Below are 18354 nucleotides of genomic sequence, written 5' to 3'. Positions count from 1 at the left end.
GTGTTTGCACATGCAACTATATTCGTTAAAATTATTTAGTTTGTTAGTTTACTTTATTTTAGTTATACTAAATCTAAATAGGTTCTTCTTAGATATAGAGGTCACCCGTAGTTCTCTCAACCTAGATATTTCTCACCGGAATGGCCAATTTGGCCGCCGGCCAGCGTTTGATGAGTGAAGGCTCGGCTTTTCCACTCAACTCAGATACTTATTTCCCCATATTACACCACCACAAAGCTCCACAACCAATAACTTTGCCTAGCCCTAATTCAAAATTGCCTAACCCTAATGCAGAAGATGGTAAGGAAGGATTACCAGAAACACGACAATATGCTGATATTCTTAAGACAAATAATGCAGTAACAGTCATTAACCCAACAATGGAACCTATTCTTGTGAAACAACTTAGCTACAAAGATGGAATCACATAGGTGATTTGGACGGAAGAGGAAGTGAAAAGAATGAACACATTGGAAAATCTGCAATATGCAGTAGTTGGTAAGTTTTCCTATGGATGGCCAGATATTGAAGAATTGCAACTACGAATCCCAATACAATGCGATGTAAAAGGGGAATGCAAAATTGGATTACTACGACATAAACACATACTGATGCGTTTTAGTAGACAAGATGACTTTATCAATATGATGTCTAAATCAAGTTACTACATACTATCAAAGGATGGATATTCATATATGATGAGACCACTTATTTATGATGCGAAATTCAGTGTTGAGGAAGAAACTACAGAGGCTATGGCATGGATTTCCTTTCTGGATTTAAAGCCGACCTTCTTTGTTAAGGAATCCATATTCTCAATGGCATCAGCGGTAGGTAAACCATTACATCTAGATATGATCACGATTAACAAGACACGATCAAGTTGTGCTAGGTCAAGGTACAAGTTGATTTAATGGCAGATCTCCCTAAATTCATCGAGCTGGAGGTAGTGAATGAAGCTACTAAGACATCGAGGGTGGAGAAATACACATATAATATGATTTGTTGCCAAAGTATTGTAAGCATTGCCAATTACAGGGACATGATGAGAATGTATGTAGAGTATTGCATCCAGAACTCAGAAAGTCAGAATTGCAGAGTGAGAACAATGAAGTTATCGCAAGTGACATACAAAAGGGGCAGCCTAAAGTTCCGTTGATTAGGATAGGAAGATACTTCAAGAAGTGGCTTCCCATGAATAAAACTACAACAAAACAAAGACATGATGATACAAAAAAAAAGAAAAGGAAGTTGTTAGTACATGCAATTCTTTTGCAGCATTAAATTATGGGGGCACATGCAAGAAAAGGCTACAGTATAGTAAAGTAAATACAAGCAATACAATAGGCCTGGAAACAGATAATGGTGAAGATGATGAAGTTACAACTAAAGAAAAGGCAACACAAATGGAAGAGAAAGATCAACAACATAGGTCCACTAAAAATTGGGTCAATAAGACATTTGCTCAAAGTAATCATATTACAGAAAATCACTAGAAGAACATAACAGATAAAGGCAATGACATTTAGGAAGATACAACGGAGGGGAATACAATACAACATATAAAATCAACAAAACTGAATGCAACTACTACTGGACTGGAAATAATCCTCAGGAATGACAATCTGCATCTGCTAGCAGTTGAGCAAGATGAAGGAAGGCTAAAGAAAAAAGAATGAGACCTAATGTTAGCACAACAGTCAGGACATGCAATAAGCTCAAACAGATATGTCAATACAGAGTCACCTGAATATATTCTTGATGAACTAGCTACTTTGCAAGAGCCATTACAAATAGTTGGGAGTGAGAAAATATTGTCAATTGAAAGTAATTCCACAAGAGATGTAACAGTTACAGAGGGAGTGGGAGAAGTGACAAGGAAGAGAGACTTGGATATTGCCCCTGCAATCAGTCAGACCTGCAAAAAATCAAGTCCTATTAGTACTTTACACAATCTAGTTTCCCATCAGACTACAGAAGGAGATTTCCAGGCAATATCAAAAAATTATGGGGTTGAAGATATAAAAGATTCAGAAGAAAAAAATAACACATCCAATGAAGATCAAATAATGAAGACTGTTGGGATAAATGCTAAATCAAGTTCTAAAGGAATCAAAGGTAAAATTAATGTGGAAAGTAGACCTGTTAGGATAAATCCTAAGAGGGGTGTGAAAACAGTTTCTAAATGAAGATGAAGACTCTATTTTGGAATGTGAGATCTGTAAGAACTCAAAATTCATTTCAAAGGATTCAAATGCTAAATAGACATCATAATTTCACTTTCATTGCATTAATGGAACCTTTTCAAGAAGGAAATCAAATTCACTAGTATAAAAGAAAGTTGGATATGCCCTATGCAACTCACAATCAGAATGGGAAGATATGGGTATTTGTTCAAGATCATATTCATGTTGGGGTGATTTCAGACACAGATCAACAATTGACATTGCAGCTTCATTTTCAAGATACTGGAGATATTATTTTGGCTACAATGGTTTATGCAAAATGTGATGCATTGGAAAGAATCAACTTGTGGGATGATATATATAACATCGGTGTCAATTACAATATGCCCTGGTTAGTGGGGGGGAGACTTTAATGTCATTATGAGTGATGAGGAAACAATAGGGGGCCTTCCAGTATACCCCCATGAGTATGGAAACTTTGCCTTCTGCATGAATTCCTGTGAACTACTGGACATAAATTTCAAGGGTAGCCCTTTTACATGGTGGAATGGCAGAATTGATGGGGAGTGTATTTTTAAGAGATTGGATAGAATTATGGTCAAACAATCTTTTATCGATTTCTCAGGTAACATTGAAATGGAGAACTTGGAAAGGATTGACTCTGACCATGCTCATATTCTTCTAACTTGTGGTGGTCAAAGTTCATATGTGAGGAAGCCATTCAGATTCCTGAAGTTTTGGGTGGAAAAAGAAGGTTTTCTAGAAACTGTTACGGATAGTTGGAAATCAATGGATTCTACAGATATGTTCATTAACTTGAAACAAAAGATGAAAAATACCAAAACAGCTGGAACTGTTATTGATAGTTGGAAATCAATGGATTCTACAGATATGTTCATTAACTTGAAACAAAAGATGAAAAATACCAAAACAGCTCTATCTAGGTGGAGTAGAGAGAATTTTGGTGACATTTTCAAGAAACTAGCTATCAGAGAAGAGATTGTGAAATTGAAAGAAGCTCTATTTGAAGAACATCCTACAACTCCTAACAGGATGATTTTTCAGCAGTCTCAGGCAGAGCTACAAAAATATATTCACTATGAAGAAGAATATTGGAGACAGAAAGCAAGTTTTCAGTGGTATATTGAAGGAGATAAAAATACTAGATTCTTTAACTGCCTAGTGAATGGGAGGAGAAAGAGACTTTCGGTGAGTAGAATGCTTCAGGAAGATGGGCAATGGACTGAAGGCAATGATCGGGTGGTTGAAGAGGCAATCAATTTTTTTAAGGGTCAATTTGTTGTAGAAGATAGTGCAGAGGAGCTGACTTTGCTAATGCATGTGCCATAGTTAATTTCTGAAGGGAATAATGAGCTTATCAAAGTCTGTCCTACTAAGGAAGAGGTAAAGAAGGTAGTATTTAAACTAAATGGTAACAGTGCTAGTGGTCCTGATAGATTCATTGGCCTTTTCTTTCAAACTTGTTGGGAGATTGTTGGTAATGATGTTTTTGATGTGGTGACTGCCTTTTTTTAATGATTTTACCTTACCAAAGTCCATTACTGATACAAACTTGGTGCTTATTACAAAGAAGGATTTTGTTCAATCATTTACTGATATGAGTCCAATTAGTTTGAGTAATTTCCTTCATAAGGTGATATCTAGGATTGTACATGATAAATTGCAAAGTGTGCTTCCTTTCATTATCTCTAAAAATCAATCAGGCTTTCTAAGGGCAGAAATATATATGAAAATGTCTTACTAGCTCAAAAGATTGTTTCTGATATAAAAATAAGGGGTAAGACTGCGAATGTGGTGATCAAGTTAGACATGGCAAAGGCTTATGACAGGGTAAATTGGCAATTCTTAATTAAGGTGCTGGAAAAAATGGGATTTGATTGTAATGTGGTGGATATGGTTTGGAGGTTTATTGCAAATAATTGGTATTCTGTACTCATCAATGGCCAAGCTCATGGCTTCTTTCATTCATCTAGGGGTGTCAAGTAGGGGGATCCTCTTTCACCTGCTCTATTTATTTTAGCAGCTGAGGTGCTAGCTAGGGCCTTGAATGATTTGTTTAACAACAAAGATTTTAAGGGTTATGGAATGCCTAAGTGGATTAATAACATTAATCATTTAGCTTATGCAGATGATACTATCATATTTGTGTCAACTGATAGGGTGTCTCTAAAGCTGGTCATGAATACATTAGAAGATTATGAAGCTTAATCTGGTCAACTAATCAACAAAGGGAAAAGTGCATGTTACATGTTTATAAAGGCAAATATTGCTCATGTAGATGTGGTAGAAGAGGTCACAGGTTTCAGTAGAGGATCTTTTCCAATCAATTATTTGGGTTGTCCTATAGGTCATGAAAAGAAGCAGAAGATTCATTTCAAATAATTAATCAAAAGAGTGCAAAAGAAACTACGGGTGTGAAAGGGTAAATTATTATCATTTGGAGGTAAATTGGCTTTGATTCAATCTGTCCTTAATAGTATCCCTATTTATCTCCTGCCTGTTATGAATCCTCATAGGCATGTACTCCATGATTTACATAGAATCTTTGCTAGATTTCTATGGAATTTTAAAGAAAATGGGAGAAATAAACATTGGGTTTCTTGGTCGGATATATGTTTACCTACGGAGGAAGGTGGACTAGCTACTAGATCTCTTTTTGATGTCTCTAAAGCTTTATTTGCTAAATTATGGTGGAACGTTAGGACCCAAAAATCTATGTGGTCTGATTTTTTATGGAACAAATATTGCAAAAATTTGGGTCCTCAGATTGTAGAATGGAAAGGATGATCACAAGTTTGGAAGCTTATGCTCGAAGCAAGAAGTATGATAGACCAACAAATATAGTAGGAAGCTAAGATTGGTCACTCCATTCTATGGTGGGATAACTGGACCCAGTTGGGGGCTTTACATTATTATCTACCTTTGAATCATGAGGGTGAGCACCCTCTTGAGGAATTGAATCAAGTATACAGTCAAGGAGATTGGAACTGGGAGTTAATGAATAATATGTTCAATGAAGAGGTGTGTTCTCATATTGCTAATCATGTTACATTCACTCTACATTCCGAAGAATGGGACAAACCTTGGTGAATGTTAAGTAGATTAGGAAAATTTTCTATCAAATCTGCCTGGAATTATGTGAGACAGAACAAAGATCACAATGAGCTTTTCAAAAATATTTGGGTAAAAGGGATGCCATATAGGATCTCTTTCTTCATTTGGAGGTTGTGGAAGAAAATGATTCCTATGTGAGACAATGTACTGTGTGTTTGTTGTGGGATAGGGTGTCTAGAAACTATAGAACATTTATTCATTTATTGTGAATCTTCTAATAGATTATGGTCTGAGTTTACAGCTACTGCAGGGATTGATGATCATTTTCTTCATCTAAAGGACATTGTCTGGAAATAGTGGAAGGCAGATGTATCACCTAAGCTTAATATCACGGACTTAGGCATTTCTCTAAACCCTCGTGCAGCGCTTGACAACTTACTCACTACTCTTGCAAGATCTTGTAAGCTCAAGCAAGCCTTTAAGACTAGGATCTCTAATAGAGTGCAAACAAAGACTTAGAAAGATTTGAGAAGATTGGAAGAAGGCTTTGTATTACTTGGAAGAAAGCTTTACAACTGGTTGATGCTTAGCAAATGAATGCCCCCTCTATTTATACTACAACCTAGGGACTAAAGTGTAATTAATAATTACTTTACAAGTCCCTAAAGTATTTACACTTTGGTCCCTCTCTAGAATTCTCTACACATTCTAGGATATTCCAAAGCCTTTTTGAAATATATAAGGGCTTCTAGAGTTATCCATAAGCCTCTTCACAACTCTAGATTCTTCCGCCCCTATTTGGATGCAAAATTTGACTGGCAAAGTGGCGGGGCATGACATTCTCCCCCACCGGTTGATGCGACGACCGCGGTGCACTGTTGCAAAAACTCTCGGATTTGATCTTTAAACTGCCACAAGTCTTCATATCTTTCACATGTGACCTCCTCCAAAATTTGTCCCTTCCAATGTATAAGGAACATGGCGTTGGCTTGTTGACCTCGCTTCCGTTTGGCTTGATAGTCTATGATAGCCTCAATCTCTCAGTCGTGCGAGGCGGTGACAGTTATGCGTGCCTGTCGTGATTGGTTCCGGCTAGGATCTTTCTTGTCCTCATGGTATGGCTTGAGGACACTTGCATGAAAGACCGTATGGATTTTGAAGTGTGGAGGCAACTCCACCTTGTATGAGATCTTTCCCACCTTGGCAACGATCTTGAACAGACCCTTATATTTCCGCACTAAGTTTTGATGAACTCCCCTTAGTGCATTGAACTGTCTTGGCTCGAATTTCACCAAGATCAAGTCGCCCTCTTTGTAGTCTGTGAGACGCCTTTTGCAGTCGGCAAACTTTTTCATCTTCTTTGCTGCCTTGTCCAAGTAGGACTTGGCAATGTCAAGTTGTTCCTCCCATCGATTGGCAAAATGGTAGGCTCCCAAACTCTTTCCTTGGAAAGTAGCTGGCAATGAATGCGGAGTTTGGGGTTGTTGGCCCATCGCCAATTCAAATGGTGTGCACCCGGTAGACTCACTCATTTGCAAATTGTAAGAAAACTGCGCCATGTCTAGGAGTTTAGCCCAATCCTTCTGGTACGCACTGACATAGTGCCTCAGATAGCACTTCAATAGGGCATTGACGCGTTCGGTTTGGCCGTTGGTCTGCATGTGGAAACTTGTGAAGAAGTGAAGTTCCGTGCCAAGTATCTCGAACAGCTCCCTCCAAAAGTTCCCGGTAAAGCGGGGGTCTCGATCGCTAATGACATGTATTGGAAGCCCCCAATATTTCACCACATTCTTGAAGAACAATCGAGCAGCCCGCTTTGTGGTGAAACCGGCTGTGGCGGGTACGAAGGTAGCATACTTTGAGAATTTATCCACCATGAACATGATGGTTCCGTACCCGTCGGACTTAGGCAAGAAAGTGATGAAGTCCATGGTCACGTTTTCCCATGGGCGTTCCGCTACGGGTAGTGGTTATAGTAGTCCTCCCAGTAGCCTTTGCTCCACCTTGTCTTGTTGGCACACAAGACAAGTCTGCACATAGCACTCGATGTCATCCCGCATGCACGGCCAAAAATAGATAGCCTCGTTCAACTCCCCCGTTCTTCGCTGCCCCGGATGCCCAGCCCACGGTGTATCGTGGCTCTCCCAGATGATTCACCGCCTGATAGACCCAAACTTGGGTACATAGACCCTCCGATCGGATGTGAGCAAAAGGTCGTCTTCCACCAAAAAATGCGTTGTCTTTCCTTGGGCGTCCAACTCAATCAGCTTCTTGACCTCGAGGTCATGTTGCAGGCCATCCTTGATCGCATCTCGAATGTCACAATGGGCCATAGTGATAGCATAAAGTTCGGCCTTCCTACTTAGTGCATCAGCCACTACATTGCCTCTTCCTGGCTTGTACTCCAGGATGTAGTCAAATTCAGCTAGAAAATCTTGCCACCTAGCTTGCTTTGGGGTGATCTTCTTCTGTGACTAAAAGTAGCTAGTGGCCACGTTGTCCGGCTTGAACACGAACTTAAATCCTAGTAGGTAATGTCTCCATGTGCGCAGACAATGTACGATGGTCGTCATCTCTTTCTCCTGCACCTGTAGCGTCGTTTGGTCTTGTTCAACTTGCGGCTCTCAAATGATATTGGGTGTCTATCCTGTATTAGGACTCCCCCAATGGCGAAGGATGAAGCATCTGTATGTACTTCAAAGGTTTCAAAAAATTGGGCAGCGTCAAGACCGGCTCTTCTTTCACAGCGGTCTTGAGACCTTCGAATGCTTGTTGGCACTCCTAGCTCCAAACCCACAACTTATTTTTCTTCAACAATTCGGTCAGCAGAGTAGCCACTTATGAACCTGCGGTAATAGTTCGCAAGTACAAGAAATAATCGTATCTCGATCACTTTGGTGGGAGCCTCCTACTCTTGGATCGTCTGAATTTTAGCCTCGTCCATCTGTAGCTCGCATTGACTGATGATATCCCCCAAGAAGTGCACCTTGTGCTGGGTGAACTCACACTTCTCCCACTTAATATAGAGCTCGTTCTCCCATAAGACTTGGAAGACCTTCCTTAGATACTCCACGTGCTCCTCCAAGGTGTTACTATAGATGACTATGTCATCCAAGTACACCACCACGAACTGATCCAATTAGGAATGAAAGATCTTGTTCATTAGCGTGCAAAAAGTAGCAGGTGCGTTGGTTAAGACGAAGGGCATCACCAACCACTCGTAAGCTATATATTTTGTCACGCACGCCGTCTTCGGCTCATCCCCCTCCGCAATACGTACTTGGCAGTAGCCTTTCCGGAGATCCACCTTGGTGAAGTACTTTGCCTGTCCAAGCCTATCAAATAAATCTTCAATGAGCGAGATAGGATACTTGTTCTTAATAGTTACCTTATTGAGCGTCCGGTTGTTAATTCATAAGCGCAATGATCTGTCCTTCTCTTTTTAAATAAGACCGGCGCGCCATAAGGTGTTTTGGACGGACGAATATGACCGGCCTCGAGAAGCTCCTTCAATTGCTTTCTTAGTTCCTCTAACTCGGGCGGAGCCATGCGATAAGGTGCATGTGCGGGTGGCTTGGCTCCCACCTCCAACTCAATCTTGTGATCTACATCGTGCCTAAGAGGTAGAGTTTTTGGAAGCTCGTCTGGCATCACGTCCTTGTTTTCTTCAATGACCTTTTCTACGATCGGTGGCAAGGGCTCCTTAGCACCATTGTCTTCTCCCGAAATTACAATTGTGGCTATAAATGTTGGCTCCCCTTTCTTTAGGCCCTTCACAATCTGCATGGCCGACATGTGGGTGTGTCCTTCCTTCTTCGACACTTTGAATAAAAGTACCATGCATGTACCGTCCCGCTCCAAGACCATGAGTTGTTGGAGGTAGGGGTCGATCATATGGCATATTTGGAAGAATTCCTGCCCAAGAATGATGTCCAAGATATGTAAAGGAGCGACGGTAAAGTTTGTCTTACCTTGCCACTTTACCATGATGCTCACTCCTTGGGCGACTCCGCACACGGGAGTCGGTGGTGCATTGACCATCTTGAGGCGGGTGTTGCTTGGGCTGTAACTTAGCCCTAGCCTTGATGCCGCCGTCTTGGTCATAATGTTAGCTTCAGCCCCGGAGTCTACCATGGCACGAGCTAGTAGTCCATTAATGGAGATGTCTACATACTGCGTGTTGAAATCTCCTGGATTCTCTTCTTGCTTGGCTATAACCCCGCATAGTCCAACCATGCCCAACTGCATCGTGCCCGCGTCCTGCCCTTGCTCTTGTGCGTTTTTCTCCTTCTGTTTGCTTAGGATGGCACCAAGGTTCTTCAGCTCTAGGCACCGGGCATAGCCATGCGGTCCTCCGCATATGTAGCAACCATCTCCCTTGGTGGTTTGCGCCTTTTTCTCCGTGTAGTTCTGGCGCCCGAACCATTTACCATACGACTTGTAGGAGTCGTGCTACTTAGGGTGTGCCTGTTGTTCCTTGCCTCAGCCACAATCTCACCCACCTTTAGCATGACTAGTCCTCGCATCCTTCGCCTTTGCCTTGTCATGCCTGTCATGCTTAAAGTCAATCAAGGATTCGGCTTGTGTGATGGCCTCATTAATGGTCTTGACTTGTCGCCGCTCCAACTCTGTCTTGGCCCAATTTTGTAGTCCGTCCATGAAGTGGAACAACATGTCTTTGTCTGTGAGGTTGGGAATCTGAAGCGTTAGAGTTGTGAACTCATTCACGTACGCCCGAATGCTACCCATTTGCTTCAATTCCCTAAACTTGTGTTTGACCTCATATATGACGTTGTTAGGGAAAAAAGCTTTCTTGAACTCTTCGCAGAATTGCTCCCAAGTATTGATGGTGCACATCCCCTTCCCTAGCTCGGCCTCCTTGCGTCTCCACCATAGCATGGCCATCTCCGAAAGATACAACACGACAGTGTTGATCTTGTTCTCGTCGCTCTTCACCCGACTACACTTGAAGTAATTCTCCAAGTGCCACAAGAAGTTCTCCACCGCTTGAGCGTCACAAACGCCTTTGAATATAGGTGGCTTGGGTGCCTCGACCCTGGCCTCCCTATCACGGTTGAATGACATAGATCATCCAGCTTCCACGCCTTCCTTGAGTGCTTTCATCTCGGCCTTCATGATCGTGCTTAACGCCTCCATGAGCCGACACTCCAAGGAAGTGGTGGCCTCCTTCATCTCGAACTCATCCCGCTGGTATCCCTCCAACTCCTTGAGAAGTTTGTCAGTCTCCTCAAGGGTGAAGTCATCGAGGGTCTTGAACTTGCCAACAACCACATTCAAACGCCGGCCTAATATCTCAATGACATGTCTTGCCATTTCAACCCTTGTGACCCATTCCTCTCTGGCGGTGAAGTCAATGGCCTCCTCGCCAAGTTCATCGTCACTTGCTTCGGTGGTCGAAGATGGGTGAAATGTTAGTGCCTCGCTTAGTGTGGGGTCGAGCAACATATCCTCACTACCCTTTTGGTGCTTCTTTCCCTTGCGGTTCTTTTTTCCTCTTTCCGAACAGACGTTGGTGGTGCTAGCGGTGTTTACGTCTCCTTCGTTAGTCATTCCCTTAGTACAAACCTTTGCTCTGATACCACGTTATCACGGACTTAGAGTTTTCGCTAATGCCCCGTGCGGCGCTTGAAAACTTACTCACTACTCTTGCAAGATCTTGTAAGCTCAAGCAAGCCTTCAAGACTAAGATCGCTAAGAGAATGCAAAGAAAGACTTAGAAAGATTTGAGAGGTTTGGAAGAAGGCCTTGTATTACTTGGAAGAAAGCTTTACAACTTGGTTGATGCCTAGCAAATGAATGTCCTCTCTATTTATACTACAACCTAGGGGCTAAAGTGTAATTAGTAATTACTTTACAAGTCCCTAAAGTATTTACACTTTGGTCCCTCTCTATAATTCTCTACACATTCTAGGATATTCCAAAGCCTTCTTGAAATATCTAAGGGCTTCTAGAGTTATCCATAAGCCTCTCCACAACTCTAGATTCTTCCATCCCTATCCAGATGCAAAATTTGACTGGCAAAGTGGTAGGACATGACATTAAGCTCATTTATAAGGCAGTCCCTTTGTTCATCTTATGGCAAATTTGGAAAAGAAGGAACAAGATCAAGCATGGTGGGAAGATGTCTCCAAATTCTATGATATGGTGGTGGAAAGATTAATACATCTTATGGCAAAGAATCTATATCTATGGATGAGGGATATTCCAGGCTTCTTGCCTAGGTTGGTTAAATTTATGGAAGACTACACTCCAGTTATAGGATGTAAAGTGGTGAAATGGATTAAGCATATGGTTGGTTATAAATGCAATTTAGATGGTGCCTCGAAAGGCAATCCGGGCCCTAGCTCCAGAGCATATTGTATAAGAGATGTGGAAGGTAATTTTGTGTATGCTGAAGTCAAGAGGATAGAGGATAATAATAACCTCAAGGCAGAGATCAAGGCTATCACTATGGGACTGGAATATTGTAGGACCAAAGAGATATTCCCTGTTATTCTGGAAACAGGCTCCCTGGCAGTTAAAAAAATGATTTATGGGGAATGGGATGTCCCATGGAGTGTTACAATGGAAATTAGGAAAATTAAGCACTTGATGAAGGAGAGAGAGGTGGTGATTGAGCATGTGTTCAGAGAAGGCAACAAGGTTGCTGATTTTTTAGCTAACTATGTTTTCTCTTTTGCAGGAATAGATAGCATTATTTTTTCATCTTTTTAGGAGTTACCAAATGATGCAAAGGTATTGCTTAATATGGATAAAGCAAGAATTGCAAACCTAAGAATCAGAAAAATGCAAAATACAAACTACAGATACAATGAAATCAATCACAATGCACAGTGAAAGAAAGGAACAAAATAGCAATAGATCATCAAAATCGCAAGCGTTGAAAAACATAGGATCAAATGCAACGAATACAGAGCAGCACAACAGATAACTGGAGTAATAAAGGAACGATTGTGAGAAACATTAACAAGAAATACTTGGACTATGATGAGAATATAAAGTATAATTAGTTAGTTGTGAACAGTAGAGTCGGTCATGTACAGTAGAGTTAGTTAGAATCAAGTTTGTTAGTTAGTTAATTTCTGCCATACCTAGATGATCAGTGATTGTATATATATAGTCACATTGTAATTCTTAAAGCTTTAATTCACATTCAATACAAACACAAGTTTTCTCCCTTAATTCAGTTACTCTCCAGTCGACTCCATTGACAGAGGAATGAAGCTAATCAATGGTGTTAGTTTTGTCATGGTATCAAAGTTCGGTTGATTGATCGTAGTTCTTCTTCGTTTCATAAGCTTCATCCCTCTACATTTGCAGAAACTCATCTGTGTTGTTTTTCGATTAGCTGTTTGGGGGTTTGTGTTGTGAATTCTCTGTTTTCTGCCAATTTTGATTTCTTGATTGAGGAATTGTGTGGTGATTTCTCTGTTTCTATCAATTTTTGATTTTGTGTTTGGGATTAGTTGTTCTGGTTGTTTTTGTGTTGAGTTTCCTTACAAATACTCGAACACCATGGTTGATCTTCAAACTGATTTCGCTTCTAGTTCGACTACAGTTCGATTGGACTTTGCTAGTCCCTTTTACCTGCATCCCTCAGAGAGTGTAGGATCCTCTCTTTTACCTTGAGTTTTCGATGGTACTGGTTATAGATCTTGGCGAAGGGCTGTTCTCAGAGCTCTCTCAGTCAAGAGCAAAACAGGGTTTATAAACGGAGCTATTGTGCGACCTGCTCCTACTGATCCTAGTTTCATGCAGTGGGAGAGATGTGACGACATGGTCACATCTTGGATCTTAAATTCCTTGTCCCCTGAATTGCGTGATAGTTTGCAGTACGTGAACAATGCCAAGGAACTCTGGGCAGAGTTGGAAGAAAGGTACGATCAAACCAATGGGTGTAAATTGTATCAACTGCAAAAGGAAATTAATGATCTGGTCCAAGGCACTTTAGACATCACTGGATATTACACAAGAATGAAGAAGCTGTGGGAGGAAATGAGTATCATTGATGTCAATTCGCAGTGTACTTGTGTGTGCATTTGTGGGGGTAAAAGCAAATTACACAAGGCTGAACAAGACAGAAGATTGATACATTTTCTAATGGGATTGAATGAGATATATACGACTGTCAGAGGCAGCATTCTCATGATGAACACACTTCCAAGCATGGCTCAAGCTTTTGCCATATTATCCCAAGAGGAAAAACAAAGGGAGGTGAAGCCTCATAATCATACAGCCTTGGATTCTACCTCTCTCAATGCCTATGGACAGACCAACAACAGTGCAGGATACAAGGGATTTAGGACAAACTACAGTTCATCTAGAGGAGGTGGAACCAGTTTTGGGAATACAAACAATAATACTGGGTTTAGAGGCAATTCTAGCACTAGCAAGTCTTCTTTGTTTTGTGACTACTGTAAGAAATCAGGACACACAAAGGATAGATGTTACAAGCTTCATGGATACCCATCCAATCCAAATCCAAGGTTCCAAAAGGGAAAAGGCACAGGTTCTGCAGCAAATGTGTGTGCCCCTGATATGAATGGAGCTCAATCTGAAGAAGAACCTGAAGTAAGGAGACAAATGCCATTGAACTTGTCCAAAGATCAATATGAACAACTACTCAATCTCCTGGGAACTTTACAAGTTGGAAATGGAGCCTCAAATTCAGACAACTCAAACAACATGCTGAATGGAGTTGTGAACTTGGCAGGTATACTTGCCTGCTATTCTTCTATTACTGATATAGGTGATCTTTCTTGTAAATGTGTTAAACTGACTGCTGGCTCTTGGATCATAGATTCAGGAGCATCACACCATATGACCTATGATAAGACCACCCTCACAAACATCATTTCACTTCCATATCCCTTTTTAATTTCACTCCTTAATGGTTACAAGGTTAAAGTGACTGAAATTGGCGATGCTTGTTTAAATCCAGCTTTGACTCTAAGCAAAGTGTTGTTTGTACCTAGCTTCAAGTTTAATCTCATTTATGTTCATTGTTTAGCACTACAATTCAATGGTGTAGTCAGTTTTGACAAATTTTCTTGTTTGTTGCAGGGCCCTTCTCTGAAGAGCCCTCTGGAACTTGGTAAAGCCAAGAATGGCCTGTACTTCTTATGTCACAAATGCCACAATTGTTGTCCATCTACTGAGAGTAAATCACCTCATGTTAATTGTCATCTTGTCTCTTCTTTAGGCAATACTAGCAGGGTTTCAGATTCTAATGTGTCCACTGGTTCTTCTGTAAAATACTCTCTTATGAATAAGGCAGATTGTACTGTTTTTCCTTCCTCTTCTTTTACTCATGCTTGTCCTTCATTTTGCAAATGTCTCTAATCACACTCATGATGATGAACTTTTGTGGCATGCTAGATTAGGACATGTACCTTTTCTAAAAATGAAAAATATCTCAACTATACCTGTTATTTTTTCTCCCAAACAGCCTTTTACTTGTAACATATGCCCTATGGCTAGGCAAACCAGGATGCCTTTTCCAGAAAGTATCACCACCACCACTAAAGTGTTTAAGTTGTTACATGTTGACCTATGGGGACCATCTCATGTTCCCACTCATGATGGATATCATTATTTCCTCAATATGGTCGATGACCACAGTAGTTCCACTTGGACACAATTGCTGAGATGTAAGAGTATTGTTCTCCAAACTATCAAAGCCTTCATATCTCTCATAGAAAACCAATTCCAAACCAAGTTAAAAGCCATAAGATCTGACAATGGGTTAGAGTTTACTTCAGCTGAAGCCACAAATTTCTTCCAAACCAAAGGTATCATACACCAAAGAACTTGTCCTTATACACCTCAACAAAATGGGGTGGTAGAAAAGAAACATAAATACCTACTTGAAATGGCAAGGGCACTTTTGTTTCAGTCAAAGTTGCTTATGAGGTACTGGGGGGAATGTGTATTGACTGCCACATACCTGATTAATAGACTGCCCACTCAACTTCTACAGAATAAGTCTCCATATGAAATGTTGTACCATAAATCACCTACATATTCCCACCTTAAGAGTTTTGGTTGTCTTTGTTTTCCCACTAACTTGAAAACTCACAAGGATAAATTTGAACCTAGAACCACACCTCATGTTTTTGTTGGTTACCCTTTCAATACAAAAGGTTACAAAGTTTTGAATTTAGCTACCAAGAAAGTTCATATATCAAGAGATGTTATTTTTCAAGAAAAGATTTTTCCCTTTGTTATTGCCCCTGATGGTTCTAGTTTCAATTCCATTTTGCAACTGCTTACTCATACCACTAGCATGACTTGTATGCCTGGTCAAATAAATACTTTTGCTAATGATGATCTACTGGAAAATTTCACACCACATGAAGTCATTAATAATCAAGTAACCATTAATACCAACATGAATGAAGTACCATCTGTTGTCCTACATGAACCTACAACTCAACCTACCTTACCTGATCCAAATGTCACCATGCACCATGATACTTTACCAGTACCCACAATATCAGCACCTAGAAGAGCAACCAGAACCATACACACTCCTAATTACCTAAAAGAATACACCTACACCATACCTAAGCTGCACTCTCTTACTTCCTTTATACCTCCCCATAAACATGTATGTTTCACCCGTCTTTGTTCTGATAGTCAGCAGTTAGTAACAACCATTTCACATGAATGTGAGCCTATTTCATTTGAGGAAGCAATATTGCATCCTGCCTGGCAGCAGGCCATGACACAGGAGTTTGAAGCTTTGTATGCTAATGACACTTGGGAGATGGTCATGTTACCTGATGGGAAGAAAGCTATTGGATGCAAGTGGGTGTACAAAATCAAGCACAAAGTTGATGGAAGTGTGGAGAGGTTTAAGGCTAGGTTGGTGGTCAAAGGTTATACACAACAAGTTGGGGTAGATTACACTGAAACCTTCTCACCTATAGTTAAAATGACTACAGTTAGAACATTAATCTCTTTAGCTGTTAAGAAAGATTGGAGCTTGTATCAACTAGATGTCAATAATGCATTCTTACATGGTGATTTACACGAGGAAGTGTACATGGCACCTCCACAAGGTCTTGTAGTAGGTTGTGATAACATGGTGTGCAAATTGAAGAAGTCTTTGTATGGACTAAAACAGGCCAGCAGGCAATGGTATGAGAAGTTGGCAAACTGTCTATGTTCAAGAGGGTATCAGCACTCAGACAGTGACTATTCATTGTTCTACAAAAGGAAGGGCTGCTCCTTGGTGTTTGTTGCCATATATGTGGATGATATAATTCTAACTGGACCAGATGTGGCTGAAATCAACTCCTTAAAGAGCTTCTTAAATGATCAGTTCAAGATAAAGGATTTGGGCAAACTACACTACTTTCTGGGACTGAAAATATTATACAGACATGATGGGGTGCTAGTTTCACAAAGGAAATTCACTTCTGATCTCCTGAAAGATTTTGATGTGTTAAGTTACAAGGCCACTACATCACCACTTGATTGCACTGAGAAGTTAACAGCTACAGACGGCAAACTTTTATCTGATCCTACTCAATATAGGAAGTTGGTTGGCAAGTTAAATTTTTTAACCAACACTAGAATGGACATAGCTTATAGTGTACAACACTTGAGCCAATTTATGCAATCACCTAGGGAACCTCATTTGAAAGCAGCATACCATGTGCTCAGATATTTGAAACAGGATCCAACATTGGGGATTTTTATCTCAAACAAGCCTGATCTCACTATCAGTGCTTATTGTGACTCTGATTGGGCTGCTTGCCCTGACTCCAGGAAGTCTGTTAGTGGATACCTAGTGCTTCTGGGTGATAGTCCTATCAGCTGGAAGTCTAAGAAGCAAGCAACAGTATCTTTGTCGTCTGCTGAAGCTGAATATAGGGCTGTGAGACAAGTTGTAGGAGAACTAGTGTGGCTTGAAAGATTGTTGAATGAGTTGACTGTACAATGCTCCTTACCTATCCCTGTCCATTGTGACAGTCAAGCAGCAGTCCACATTGCAAAGAATCCAGTTTTTCATGAGAGGACAAAGCACATAGAAATCGATTGTCATTTTGTTAGGACCAAGCTTCAACAAGGCCTAATCACACTCCATCATATTCCCACTGATTCACAATTGGCAGACATCTTCACCAAGGCTCTGATTAGAGTTAAACATATTGCCCTATTGCACAAGTTGTCAGTAATTACATCACCTCCAACTTGAGGGGGGTGATGAGAATATAAAGTATAATTAGTTAGTTGTGAACAGTAGAGTCGGTTATGTACAGTAGAGTTAGTTAGAATCAAGTTTGTTAGTTAGTTAATTTCTGCCATACCTAGATGATCAGTGATTGTATATATATATATAGTCACATTGTAATTCTTAAAGCTTTAATTCACATTCAATACAAACACAAGTTTTCTCCCTTAATTCAGTTACTCTCCAGTCGACTCCATTGACAGAGGAATGAAGCTAATCAATGGTGTTAGTTTTGTCAGACTATGCAGTGGTATTAGCTAGATTTATGTCTCAATCTGCAGGAAAGGGCTAATCTAAGAAATGAAGCTCAAAGATCGGATGTAAAGCTTGATAACAAGAAGACATGGTGTAAATCGAATCTTACATGAGTTGTTCGTGTTGGGGTGAAGTGTATTCAATGGGCTAGGTTTCCATGGCATTCGTGAGAATTTGGAGTGTCTCATGTGGAAACAACCCGACCTCAACTTGTTGCAGCCATCGACGAATCGAATGCACCCACCGGTAGACCAGTTTTCAGCACTCACCATTGCAGAGAATAGCTGAGTCCTGCATTCTGGAATTGGGGATTTAGGAATCTTTATTTCTTTTGTTCTTTTTGTCATTTAGTTTGTTGTCTTAACAGATAGATTTATTAGCTGGGCTGGGTCATTTTGAGGCGTGGTCCCTTTTTCTCATTTTAGTAAAGGGCCCTGGCAGCCCAATTTCGTATAAAAAAATTAGGTTCTTCTTAAAATTTTAAAGTTTTTCTCAATTTTTTTTTTATAATAGACGATAAACTATTATCATACCACTAAAATAAATTCAAATACAAGTAAGAAATACACATAGACT

The 18354-nt window shown here is 40.4% G+C and overlaps 1 long non-coding RNA gene across 1 annotated transcript; it reads right to left on the bottom strand.

Moving 5' to 3' along the window:
• Positions 1-1416: 1416 nt before the first annotated feature.
• Positions 1417-18104, bottom strand: LOC107061764 (uncharacterized). The gene is made up of 3 exons (XR_001474190.1): positions 17888-18104; positions 1747-1918; positions 1417-1661 (listed from the first exon to the last, which is right to left on the bottom strand). It is a non-coding gene; the product is annotated as an uncharacterized lncRNA (long non-coding RNA).
• Positions 18105-18354: the final 250 nt, after the last annotated feature.

This window comes from Solanum tuberosum, unplaced genomic scaffold, assembly GCF_000226075.1.
Source record: "Solanum tuberosum cultivar DM 1-3 516 R44 unplaced genomic scaffold, SolTub_3.0 scf00165, whole genome shotgun sequence".
Classification (NCBI taxonomy): domain Eukaryota; kingdom Viridiplantae; phylum Streptophyta; class Magnoliopsida; order Solanales; family Solanaceae; genus Solanum; species Solanum tuberosum.
The sequence above is the reverse complement of the archived record's forward strand: the minus strand, read 5'-3'. Positions and strand labels throughout refer to the sequence as shown.